The sequence below is a fragment of the Zea mays genome, chromosome 5 (genome assembly GCF_902167145.1).
Source record: "Zea mays cultivar B73 chromosome 5, Zm-B73-REFERENCE-NAM-5.0, whole genome shotgun sequence".
Lineage (NCBI taxonomy): Eukaryota > Viridiplantae > Streptophyta > Magnoliopsida > Poales > Poaceae > Zea > Zea mays.
In genome coordinates this window covers 16,045,842-16,060,259 of record NC_050100.1, presented here as the reverse complement: position 1 = coordinate 16,060,259, position 14,418 = coordinate 16,045,842, and positions in this window count along the sequence as shown.

Below are 14,418 nucleotides of genomic sequence, written 5' to 3'. Positions count from 1 at the left end.
ATTTGACTATTCTCGTATTCCACATAATTCGAATTCGCATTTGCTTTCCATTCCTCTTGGCAAACCTCCACACTTCGATGGGGAGGACTACGGATTTTGGAGTCACAAAATGCGTAGTCACTTATTCTCTCTCCATCCAAGCATATGGGAGATTGTAGAGAATGGAATGAAATTTGATAGCTTGGATAGTCCTATGCTTATAAATGAACAAATCCATAGAAATGCACAAGCCACTACTGTTCTCTTAGCATCTTTGTGCAGGGAAGAATACAATAAGGTGAGCGGCTTGGACAATGCCAAGCAGATATGGGACACCCTCAAGATCTCTCACGAGGGCAACGACGTCACCATGCTCACCAAGATGGAGTTGGTGGAGGGCGAACTTGGGAGATTCGCTATGATAAGGGGGGAGGAGCCAACCCAAACATACAACCGGCTCAAAACCCTTGTCAACAAGATAAGAAGCTATGGAAGCACGCGATGGACGGACCACGACGTCGTCCGCCTAATGCTAAGGTCCTTTACCATTCTTGATCCTCATTTGGTGAATAATATTCGTGAGAATCCCAGGTACACCAAAATGTCGCCCGAAGAAGTTCTTGGGAAGTTCGTAAGCGGGCGAATGATGATCAAGGAGGCAAGATACGTGGACGACGCGTTGAACGGTCCTATCCATGAGCCTCAACCCATTGCTCTCAAGGCAACAAGGAGCAAGGAGGCGCTACCAAGCAAGGTGGTGCAAGTTGAGGCGGCCGGGCTAAATAATGAGGAGATGGCCCTCATCATTAAGCGCTTCAAGACGGCGCTTAAAGGTCGCAAGGGACAGCCAAGCAAGACCAAGACAAAGGAGAAGCGCTCATGCTTCAAATGTGGTAAGATCGGTCATTTCATTGCTAACTGTCCCGATAATGAAAGTGACCAGGAAAAAGGGGACAAGAGGGAAAAGAAGAAGCATTACAAAAAGGCCAAGGGCGAGGCGCATCTAGGCAAAGAGTGGAACTCGGACTGCTCCTCCTCCGACTCCGATAATGAAGGACTCGCCGCCACCGCCTTCAACAAATCAACCCTCTTCCCCAACGAGCGTCACACATGCCTTATGGCAAGGGAGAAGAAGGTGAGTACTCGAGACACCACTTATGTTTCTTCTAGTGATGATGAGTCTAGCGATGAGGAAATAGACTACTCTAGCTTGTTCAAGGGATTGGATAGAAATAAGATTGATAAAATCAATGAATTGATTGATGCCTTGAATGAGAAGGATAGACTCTTAGAGAAACAAGAGGATTTATTGTATGAAGAACATGATAAATTCATGGAAGCACAAAAATCCTATGCTTTAGAAGTTAAAAGAAATGAAATGCTTTCTTTTGAACTATCTACTTGTCATGAAACCATTTCTACTTTAAAAGGTGTCAACAATGATTTAAATGCTAAATTAGAAGTAGCAAGTAAATCCAATTCTTGTGTAGAACATGTTGTAATTTGTACTAGGTGTAAAGATTTTGACATTGATGCTTGTAGTGAACACCTAGTTTCAATTTCCAAGCTTAATGATGAATTGGCTAGTCTTAATGCTCAACTTAAGACTAGCAAGAATGATTTCGATAAACTAAAATTTGCAAGGGATGCCTACACAATTGGTAGACACCCCTCAATTAAGGATGGACTTGGCTTCAAGAGGGAAGCCAAGAACTTAACAAGACATAAGGCTCCCATTCCCGCGAAGGAGAAAGGGAAGGCCCCTATGGCTACTAGTACTAAAAGGAACCATGCTTTTATGTATCATGATAGGAAACAAACTAGAAATGCTATTAGGAGTTATAATGCATATGATGATTTTGACTCGCATGCCATGTTTGCTTCTAGTTCTTCCTATATGCATGGTAGAAATGTGACTAGAAAGAATATTACTCATGCTCCTAGGAAAGTAGTGAATGAACCTTCTACAATTTATTGTGCTTTAAATGCTTCCTTTGCTATTTGTAGAAAGGATAGGAAAATAGTTGCTAGGAAGTTAGGGGCAAAATGCAAGGGAGACAAAACTTGCATTTGGGTCCCTAAGGATATTTGCACTAACCTTGTAGGACCCAACATGAGTTGGGTACCTAAGACCCAAGCCTAAATTTGCCTTGCAGGTTTATGCATCCGGGGGTTCAAGCTGGATTATCGACAGCGGATGCACAAACCATATGACGGGGGAGAAGAAAATGTTCACCTCCTACGTCAAAAATAAGGATTCCCAAGATTCAATTATATTCGGTGATGGGAATCAAGGCAAGGTAAAAGGGTTAGGTAAAATTGCAATTTCTAATGAGCACTCTATCTCTAATGTGTTTTTAGTAGAGTATCTAGGATATAATTTACTATCAGTTAGTCAATTATGCAATATGGGGTATAACTGTCTATTTACAAATGTAGATGTGTCTGTCTTTAGAAGAAGTGATGGTTCACTAGCTTTTAAAGGTGTATTAGACGGCAAACTTTACTTAGTTGATTTTGCAAAAGAAGAAGCTAGTCTAGATGCATGCTTAATAGCTAAGACTAGCATGGGCTGGCTGTGGCATCGCCGCTTAGCTCATGTGGGGATGAAGAACCTTCACAAGCTTCTAAAGGGAGAACACGTGATAGGTTTGACTAACGTTCAATTCAAAAAAGATAGACCTTGTGCAGCTTGTCAAGCAGGTAAACAGGTGGGAGGAGCTCATCACAGCAAGAATGTGATGACCACTTCAAGACAGCTGGAGCTGCTGCATATGGACCTCTTCGGACCCGTCGCCTATATGAGCATAGGAGGGAGTAAGTATGGTCTAGTTATTGTTGATGACTTTTCCCGCTTCACTTGGGTGTTCTTTTTGCAGGATAAGTCTGAAACCCAAGGGACCCTCAAGCGCTTCCTCAGGAGAGCTCAAAATGAGTTTGAGCTCAAGGTGAAGAAGATAAGGAGCGACAACGGGTCCGAGTTCAAGAACCTTCAAGTGGAAGAGTTCCTTGAAGAAGAAGGGATCAAGCACGAGTTCTCCGCTCCCTACACACCACAGCAAAATGGTGTGGTAGAGAGGAAGAACAGGACGCTCATCGATATGGCGAGGACGATGCTAGGAGAGTTCAAGACCCCCGAGTGCTTTTGGACGGAAGCCGTGAACACGGCTTGCCACGCCATCAACAGGGTCTACCTTCATCGCCTCCTAAAGAAGACGTCGTATGAGCTACTAACCGGTAACAAACCCAATGTATCTTACTTTCGTGTATTTGGGAGCAAGTGCTACATTCTAGTGAAGAAAGGTAGAAATTCTAAGTTTGCTCCCAAAGCTGTAGAAGGGTTTTTGTTAGGTTATGACTCAAATACAAAGGCGTATAGAGTCTTCAACAAATCATCGGGTTTGGTTGAAGTCTCTAGCGACGTTGTATTTGATGAGACTAATGGCTCTCCAAGAGAGCAAGTTGTTGATTGTGATGATGTAGATGAAGAAGATGTTCCGACGGCCGCTATACGAACCATGGCGATTGGAGAAGTTCGGCCACAGGAACAAGTTGAACGAGATCAACCTTCTTCCTCAACAACAGTGCATCCCTCAACTCAAGACGATGAACAGGTTCATCAACAGGAGGCATGTGATCAAGGGGGAGCACAAGATGATCATGTTATGGAGGAAGAAGCGGAACCGGCACCTCCTACCCAAGTTCGAGCGATGATTCAAAGGGATCATCCCGTCGACCAAATTCTGGGTGATATTAGCAAGGGAGTAACTACTCGGTCTAGATTAGTTAATTTTTGTGAACATTACTCCTTTGTCTCTTCTATTGAGCCTTTCAGGGTAGAAGAGGCCTTGCTAGATCCGGACTGGGTGTTGGCCATGCAAGAGGAGCTCAATAACTTCAAGCGCAATGAAGTTTGGACACTGGTGCCTCGTCCCAAGCAAAATGTTGTGGGAACCAAGTGGGTGTTCCGCAACAAACAAGACGAGCACAGGGTGATGACGCAGAAATTCGAGATGTCGATGATGGGCGAGTTGAACTACTTCCTTGGGTTCCAAGTGAAGCAACTCAAGGACGGCACCTTCATCTCCCAAACGAAGTACACGCAAGATCTGCTAAAGCGGTTTGGGATGAAGGACGCCAAGCCCGCAAAGACTCCGATGGGAACCGACGGACACACCGACCTCAACAAAGGAGGTAAGTCCGTTGATCAAAAAGCATACCGGTCCATGATAGGTTCTTTGCTTTATTTATGTGCTAGTAGACCGGATATTATGCTTAGCGTATGCATGTGTGCTAGATTTCAATCTGATCCTAAGGAGTGTAACTTAGTGGCGGTGAAGCGAATTCTTAGATATTTAGTTGCTACGCCGTGCTTTGGGCTCTGGTATCCAAAGGGGTCTACCTTTGACTTGGTTGGATACTCAGATTCCGACTATGCTGGATGTAAGGTCGATAGGAAGAGCACATCGGGGACGTGCCAATTCTTAGGAAGGTCCCTGGTGTCATGGAACTCTAAGAAACAAACCTCCGTTGCCCTATCCACCGCTGAGGCCGAGTATGTTGCCGCAGGACAGTGTTGCGCGCAACTACTTTGGATGAGGCAAACCCTCAGGGACTTTGGCTACAATCTGAGCAAAGTCCCACTCCTATGTGATAATGAGAGTGCTATCCGCATGGCGGAAAATCCTGTTGAGCACAGCCGCACAAAGCACATAGACATCCGGCATCACTTTTTGAGAGACCACCAGCAAAAGGGAGATATCGAAGTGTTTCATGTTAGCACCGAGAACCAGCTAGCCGATATCTTTACCAAGCCTCTAGATGAGAAGACCTTTTGCAGGCTGCGTAGTGAGCTAAATGTCTTAGATTCGCGGAACTTGGATTGAATTGTAGCATACATGTGTATATGCCTTTGATCATGGTCATTCTGCATTTTGTTGCTTATTGTGGTGCTCAAGTTGTACAAACACTCCCTGGACCTCACAAGTCCGTTGCAAAGTGATGCACATGTTTAGGGGGAGATGTGTTACAACTTGACCCTTTGAGACTAACCATATGCTTGAGTTTGCTTGATTTAGTCTCGAAGGAGAATTGAAAGGGAAAAGGTGGACTTGGACCATGAAGGACTTCCACTGCACTCCGATGAGAGGGTAACTAATTCCAAGTTCATCTCATGAACTCTTATTGCCATTTGCTCTTAATTGAAGATTTTGGTGAGGCAATGGGGTTATAGGGCCAAAGTTGATCCCGTTTTGGTGCTTGATGCCAAAGGGGGAGAAAATAAAGGCCAAAGTGAAAAGTGAAAAATGGATCAGCTACCACTTGAGAGATTTTGAAAATAGTATAATAGAGCTTTTGGTTTATTCAAAACTCTTGCATTGTCTCTTTCGTCAAAAGTTGGCTACTTGTGGGGAGAAGTTTTGACTATGGGAAATAGGGGGAGTTTTTGAAATCTTTGATCAATCTCTTTTGGAATGACTCTCTTTATGCTTCAACATGTGTGTTTGACTTAGAGATAGAGATTTGAGTTTGATTTGCAAAAACAAACCAAGTGGTGGCAAAGGATGATCCATATATGCCAAAAATGAATCAAAATAGATTTGAGTTCTATTTGGAGTGATTTTGCACTTGTTCTAGTTGCTTTATGTTGTGTTGGCATAAATCACCAAAAAGGGGGAGATTGAAAGGGAAATGTGCCTTCGGGCCATTTCTAAGTATTTTGGTGATTGAGTGCAAACACAAGTGCTTAAATGTAAATCCATGCCCATGAATGAACAAAGTGTAAATCACAAGTAAAGGTATGTTTCTAAGCCTTAGTACATTGGTTTTGTGTACTAATATATTTGTCTAAGTGTTAGAAACAGAGAGAAGAAGAAAAGGAGATTGTTGGCTGTGTACAGCCAACAGGTTGTTTCGGTCTGGGGCACCGGACTGTCCGGTGATGCACCGGACAGTGTCCGGTGCGCCAGGCTGCCTCGACCTGAAGACGCCGCTCTCGGGAATTTGCCGACGGCGTACGGCTAAAATTCACCGGACTGTCCGGTGTGCACCGGACTGTCCGGTGTGCACCGGACTGTCTGGTGAGCCAACGGTCGGCCGAGCCAACGGTCGGCCACGGAATCTGCGCGTGACACGTGGTCTGGCCAACGGTCGGAAGGAGGCACCGGACTGTCCGGTGTGCACCGGACTGTCCGGTGTGCCAGATCTGCAACGGTCGGCAACGGTCGGCTGCGCCTGTTAAGGAAAGAAATCGGGCACCGGACAGTGTCCGGTGTGCACCGGACTGTCCGGTGCGCCCGACGACAGAAGGCAAGGATGGCCTTCCAGATTTGCTCTCAACGGCTCCTAGCTGCCTTGGGGCTATAAAAGGGACCCCTAGGCGCATGGAGGAATACACCAAGCAACCTTAGAGCATTCTTGATCATCCACACTCAGTCTTTGCGCATTCGTTTGTCATTCTCAGTGATTCGAGCTCGTTCTAGTGTGAACTTTGAGATAGTCTTTTGAGCTTGTTTCTTGGCCGTGTGTGTGCGCATTTCGCTGTGGTTTTGTGTGGGTTGCTTCCCTCCCTTACTCCGTGTTTCTTTGTGAAATTCAATTGTAAGGGCGAGAGACTCCAAGTTGTGGAGATTCCTCGCAAACGGGAAAAGATCAAAGTAAAGAAGAACACCGTGGTATTCAAGTTGATCATTGGATCACTTGAGAGGAGTTGAGTGCAACTCTCGTCCGTTGGGACGCCACAACGTGGAGTAGGCAAGTTTTGTACTTGACCGAACCACGGGATAACCACCGTGTCATCTCTGTGATTGATTTCTTGTGGTTATTGTGTTTTGACTCCTCTCTAGCCACTTGGCAGTTATTGTGCTAACGATTAACCAAGATTTTTGTGGCTATAAGTTTAAGTTTTACAGGATCACCTATTCACCCCCCCCTCTAGGTGCTCTCACTTTTGCTGAGTATTCCTTTTCGACCTGGCCTGTAACTACTTTGGAGTCTGTCCTGACTACGCACGTGGTGACACCGAGTGCTCGTAGTTTGCGGAGTCCCAGGATGATGGCTTCATACTCTGCTATATTGTTGGTGCATCTGTCGGACTCCATGGCGAAGCCGAGGCGTGCGACGTATTTGTATTTGACGCCTATGGGTGAAGTGATGATTGCCGCAGCGCCTGCCCCCGCATGGCACCACACGCCGTCATAGAGAATGGTCCATACTTTCTCTGGGGACTCTTGTTGCCGTGTTGGTCCTATCCAGTCAACGATGAAGTCTGCCAGGACTTGTGACTTTATCGCTGTTCTGGGTTCAAAGGTGATGAGGTACCCAGAGAGTTCCGCTGCCCACTTGGCGATTCGGACGGATGCCTCCAGGTTCCGGGATAGTTCACCTAGACCTCTGTCCGAAGTGACCCGTACTTTGAATGCTTCGAAGTAGTGGCGCAGCTTGCGAGATGCCATGACAACTACATATGAAATTTTTTCCAGCTCGATCATGTTGCACTTGGAAGCTGTGAGGACTTCGGAGACATAGTACACTGGGCACTGTCGGGTCGTGCCCTCTCTGTCCTGCTCTTGGACCAACGCTACGCTGACTGCACATGGTGAGGCCACTATGTATAGCAGTAAGGGCAGCGAAGGGTCGGGACTAGAGAGGGTTGCCAGATCGGACAAGTGTTGCTTGAGTGACTCAAAGGCTGCAGCCTGCTCTGGTCCCCAAGCGAAGTCTTTTGCGCCGCGCAATGTCTTGAGGAAAGGTAGACTGTGCTCTGCAGATTTTGAAATGAACTTGTTCAGGGCAGCCAATCTGCCTGTCAGTCGCTGGTCGTCCGTGGCAGTCTGTGGGGGTGTCATGTTGATGATTGCTTGGATTTTGGTCGGGTTGGTGTCACACCCGAGTTTTAGGGGTCCAAAGCCTGGGCGCGAACATAAACACCAGGTGTGCTGGGACCAAGTCTCACACATATGATGCATAGTGGCACAGGATCGAATGTCACATCTTTACTATATAACAGGAGTTCTATACAAAATAATTAAATAATTACATCATATGAGGAAACGATCCAGCAACCCAAAGTTGACTGGGAGACGACGACCTAGACCACTCACGAACTCATCACAGCATCCTCCACGCGCCTCATCCTGTGGTACCTGTGTCTTGACCTGTGGGGGGGGGTGTGAGACAGCAAGAGTGAGCTCACATACGTTCATCGCTCAACAAGTTGTGGGGAATAATGTGAATGAACTCGCCAAAGGTGGGAGTTCATGTGAAGTGTAAGGCTTACCAAAGAGGATGGTTAGAGCTGAGCATTGCTTTTAAAGTTGGTCAAAATTTTATTAGCAGTTACTAAGTATAAGTAAATACCAACCCAATTAAGTAGTAGAACAAAAGTAACAACATCACCTGCGATGCAATGCATATGACAAATTGAATTTAGTTCCATAAATTAATCATGTGAGGGTCCGAGCTGCTCATGACCGTGAGCACGGCTAGTATACCAGTTTTACACTCTGCAGAGGTGGCGCATCTTTACCCACAAGTCATGTTACCCATCTGCCAAGGGATCGCGACTTCCCATACACCTCTACCGAGGAGGCGAGGCAGGGTAACACTACGAGGCCTTTACAAAGTTCCACTAGCTTCAGAAAACCCGCTACAGTTTATAGGAAGCTCCAATGCAGGAATTCCCTTGCAGGACCGCCATCGCAGCAAAATCCTCCCGAGGGCCTCCCTACACTGACCACTCCCCTACTGCCCTTGCCCCTTTCGGGTAAGGTAGTCCTCCACTAGCTTTCCTAATTAATCAGCCAAGGGCGTCCCATTATACCCTTGTGGTAGCACTGTTTTCCCGGGTGGTCGCTCCATGTTCCAATTAACATAATGATCTTATCATGAACGATAAATAACAACGTATAACAAAAGTATAATCATGTGTAATGTATCTTCATACCCAAAACCACATAAAGCACTAGCAAGTACTACCCAAAAAGTTCAGTGGTAACAAGGTATAAAGATAATCAAACTAGGGTAACCTATTGGGTCCCATCAAAATTAACCTATGCAGATCATTATGAATAATCAGAACATGGCTGGGTAAAAAGAAGTGATCAAGGGCACAACTTGCCTGTGACTTGAGATTCCAGGTACCAGGATGATCTTCAGATGACTCGTGACCTCACTGCTAGTCGTAGCAATACAGACAAACATTGTATAGGCAAAATTAACATTACACCAAACATATATGCAAAATACATATTAATAATCTACACATTGAAATAAGATCAGAGGAACAGAAATTATTAATTTTGGAGTTATAGATTTTAAGTTATGGATTTTCCAAAGATTTTATGTGCTTAGTACAAAATTAATTAAGATAACAATTTTAATGTGACTTTAGGTCAAAACAATGGTACCAAATGATAAGCAATGATTTTATAAAATTATAGGAATTGGAATGAATTAATTTGGACTAAATATGCATTTTCTATGAATTAAACAAATTCTAGCATTTATTTTTGCATAAAAATCATTTTCTAATTCCTTTTTCTAGATTTTATAATTCTCTGGACGGAGCCTCATTTTCTGGAAAACGCAGGGGCTACGGCGTAAAAGAACCTAAGACACAGGCCGCAACCCAGCTGGACGGTGGGTTGTTTTGGTGAAAACCGAGGGGCTCATGTGCAAAAAGGCCTGGGCGAAGGGGTACAGGGGAATATCAGCCGCAGGATCCAGAATCGAGGGCTAGGATTAGATCTGGCGCCCAACGAACCGGTATGCGCTATTGGCCGTGGGATCAAAATCCGATGGCCCAGATTCTATGAACCCTGATATAACCACAACCGCATGATCTGAGATCTATGGCTCCCGCTTGATCTATTCTGTGCCGTCCGATTTCCATCTAACGGCCAACACATCATCTTCAACCCCCCGAGTACCTCTCTCTCTCCTCTATTTTTTTCCACGGCCGATCTTCCTAACAGCCGCGCGCACCGAGCGGCGAATGCTCCCCACTCCGAGTGCCTTCCACCGCACGCCGCCGGTGAGGCCCAGACCCCGCGCACGCGCTCTACCCTGCCCCAACGGGTTGTCCAGGAAAGCATGGCCCTACGATAACACAGGAAAAGAGCCTGCTCACCGGGTTCTGACGCGACGGGAGAAGCTAGCGGCTTGCCCACAGTTGACCGGCGACTCGGCCGAGGTAGGGACGCCGGCGACGACACCAGCTGGTCCAGGGAGTCCGCGCCTTGGTTCGCCACGTCCCGGTGATGCCATACGACCCCACGAACCGAAGGTGAGCCGATGCCCACGATCGGCGATGCCCCCACGTTCTCTCTCTTCTCTTTCTCTCGGCGACTGCCGCGATGGGTGCTAACTGTGGCGGCGGAGGTTAGGGCTCTATGGGAAGGGAGGAGAGGAGCGCCACGTGCGCGGCTTTATAGCCCGACAAGGTCGGACGCGCCCGGCTGTTGTAACAACCATGGAGAACAGCGCCGGCAGGCGCTATTTATGGGCGCGGAGAGGATCAGGTCTCGCGATTCATGGGATAAGGTGGGGGAAAGTCCGAGCAGGGGTGCACTCCGGCGATCTCGGCCGGTTTGTTAGCAACAGCCCCGTGCGGCGCGCGTGGAGTTCGGGAGGAAGAGAATCGGCCGCGCGAGGAAGACGGAGATGGCCCGACAGATAGGCCCCACGCGACAGTCAGCGTAGCAGGGTGCATGTGTGCGTGGTGAGGCACCGGCCAGTGGGGCCCATACGCCAGCGCCATAGCTGGAGTGGGCTGGCGGGTGGCAAAGTGCATATGGGCTAAAAGTGAGGAATTAGGCCCAAGTCAGGCTTATGATTTTTCCTTTTCACTCTTTTCTTTTCTATTTCAAATTCCAATTATTCAAACTCAATTCAAATTCTTGTTTTGAACTCCAAATTCTAAATATCAAGAAAAAAATATACATGATTTATACTTCTACTGTCTGAAATAATATTATTTATTATCTTATAATGTGTATTCTTTTCTTTTTCTTCTCTTTTCTCTTTTATTTCCCATATTCTAAATTTTCAAACTTAAACTTGAATACAAATGCAAACATATAAGATCCAGCATGGAATGCACAATTATGTATTTATTTGTCATTTGACAACTTTAATTCCTTCAGTTGAATATGCATGGAAAAAAACAAGAAATCCCGAAAATTCTAGCATATAAGTTTATTTATTTACTTGCCCTATTATCTTCCTCTTGTACCAATTTTGGGGCATTACAAATCCTACCCCCTTAACAGAAATCTCGTCCCCGAGATTTGTAAGAGAGGGGATATAAGAAGAATGGTTTGCAATTTAGCTTTTAGTTTCTAATTAGTTCAAACATCAAGAGTCTCTCTTTTTTTCATTAGTGAGTGATTAGGAGAGCATGGGTATCTATATGCATAGCCATTTTGTTATGTACGATAAAAGATGGGTAGGTTAGGGCAAGAATAGCCTGGGGTAAGCTAGTTTATGGTGAGAAAGAACTCCGTGTTGGGTGGTAATGCACCTGAAGATTGAGTTTGACTTCTCTCATGCCTTGACGAGGTTGATCTTTTCTTCTTCAGTCTTGGTCTTATTGATTGAAGGTTAGTGTATATCATCGGGGTGAGGAATATGTTTAAGATAGATATGGATGAAATAGATTACATGATGTAGGTAAAGGTTTGTTTGATGTTAGGTGGGGACAGACAGATTATGCAATCTATTAAGACTCTATTGATCGGGTTAGATCTCATGCATGTGGCTGAGTTGGTTTAAGGCACTAGTTTAGTTTTAAGTGCATGAGGGGTATGGCCTTATCTTTTGTACCAGCATTAAGTAACTTACTCTAGATTAGGTCATAATAGATTAGATAAAATCTAGATTAGGTTGGATATGACTAGATTAGACTAGTTTAGATCTCATTAATTTGGATTAGATCATGGTTGTTATTTTAGAATGAGATAAGTAAAGTGGTTAGGATAAGATGATTCCTTCAAGATAAGATAAATCCATTAAGATAAGATAGAGTCTTTCAAGATAAGATGGATCTATTAGGCTAGATATATTTTAATTTGGATAAGTTAGGATCTTTTTGAGATAAGATGGATCTATGAGTGTATGATAGAATCTTTTAAGATGAGATGGATATTGTTAGGCTAGATACTTTAATGAGAGTAATCTAGTTTGTCTAGTTATTTTGATGAGCATTTTTTTCCTATATGTATATGCAGATGTAATTGTGGCCATTACTCCACAACTCATCACACTCAATCAAGAATCCAAATCAGGCAAGTATCATAAGAACAAGCGTCCAAGCATATAATAAAATAGTTTTGTTTTTGTTCCTAAGATTAGATCTCCTATTCCTAAAGTCACTTTAGGCACAAGATTTCAAAGTGTGAAATCCACATTAGTATTTAGAAAGAAAAGGTAAGAATAATCAGAGTAAAGCGGAAATAGATGAGAAAAGTTTAAGAAAAATTTAGAAAGAATCAGAGTAGCAAAGGTAAGTAGAGAATGGTTGTCCAGTCCTATCTAGGTTTCGTCCTACAGTCAACATTCCTCTGATACCACTTCTGTCACACCCGAGTTTTAGGGGTCCAAAGCCCGGGCGCGAACATAAACACCAGGTGTGCTGGGACCAAGTCTCACACATATGATGCATAGTGGCACAGGATCGAATGTCACATCTTTACTATATAACAGGAGTTCTATACAAAATAATTAAATAATTACATCATATGAGGAAACGATCCAGCAACCCAAAGTTGACTGGGAGACGACGACCTAGACCACTCACGAACTCATCACAGCATCCTCCACGCGCCTCATCCTGTGGTACCTGTGTCTTGACCTGTGGGGGGGTGTGAGACAGCAAGAGTGAGCTCACATACGTTCATCGCTCAACAAGTTGTGGGGAATAATGTGAATGAACTCGCCAAAGGTGGGAGTTCATGTGAAGTGTAAGGCTTACCAAAGAGGATGGTTAGAGCTGAGCATTGCTTTTAAAGTTGGTCAAAATTTTATTAGCAGTTACTAAGTATAAGTAAATACCAACCCAATTAAGTAGTAGAACAAAAGTAACAACATCACCTGCGATGCAATGCATATGACAAATTGAATTTAGTTCCATAAATTAATCATGTGAGGGTCCGAGCTGCTCATGACCGTGAGCACGGCTAGTATACCAGTTTTACACTCTGCAGAGGTGGCGCATCTTTACCCACAAGTCATGTTACCCATCTGCCAAGGGATCGCGACTTCCCATACACCTCTACCGAGGAGGCGAGGCAGGGTAACACTACGAGGCCTTTACAAAGTTCCACTAGCTTCAGAAAACCCGCTACAGTTTATAGGAAGCTCCAATGCAGGAATTCCCTTGCAGGGCCGCCATCGCAGCAAAATCCTCCCGAGGGCCTCCCTACACTGACCACTCCCCTACTGCCCTTGCCCCTTTCGGGTAAGGTAGTCCTCCACTAGCTTTCCTAATTAATCAGCCAAGGGCGTCCCATTATACCCTTGTGGTAGCACTGTTTTCCCGGGTGGTCGCTCCATGTTCCAATTAACATAATGATCTTATCATGAACGATAAATAACAACGGATAACAAAAGTATAATCATGTGTAATGTATCTTCATGCCCAAAACCACATAAAGCACTAGCAAGTACTACCCAAAAAGTTCAGTGGTAACAAGGTATAAAGATAATCAAACTAGGGTAACCTATTGGGTCCCATCAAAATTAACCTATGCAGATCATTATGATTAATCAGAACATGGCTGGGTAAAAAGAAGTGATCAAGGGCACAACTTGCCTGTGACTTGAGATTCCAGGTACCAGGATGATCTTCAGATGACTCGTGACCTCACTGCTAGTCGTAGCAATACAGACAAACATTGTATAGGCAAAATTAACATTACACCAAACATATATGCAAAATACATATTAATAATCTACACATTGAAATAAGATCAGAGGAACAGAAATTATTAATTTTGGAGTTATAGATTTTAAGTTATGGATTTTCCAAAGATTCTATGTGCTTAGTACAAAATTAATTAAGATAACAATTTTAATGTGACTTTTATGTCAAAACAATGGTACCAAATGATAAGCAATGATTTTATAAAATTATAGGAATTGGAATGAATTAATTTGGACTAAATATGCATTTTCTATGAATTAAACAAATTCTAGCATTTATTTTTGCATAAAAATCATTTTCTAATTCCTTTTTCTAGATTTTATAATTCTCTGGACGGAGCCTCATTTTCTGGAAAACGCAGGGGCTACGACGTAAAAGAACCTAAGACACAGGCCGCAACCCAGCTGGACGGCGGGTTGTTTTGGTGAAAACCGAGGGGCTCATGTGCAAAAAGGCCTGGGCGAAGGGGTACAGGGGAATATCAGCCGCAGGATCCAGAATCGAGGGCTAGGATTAGA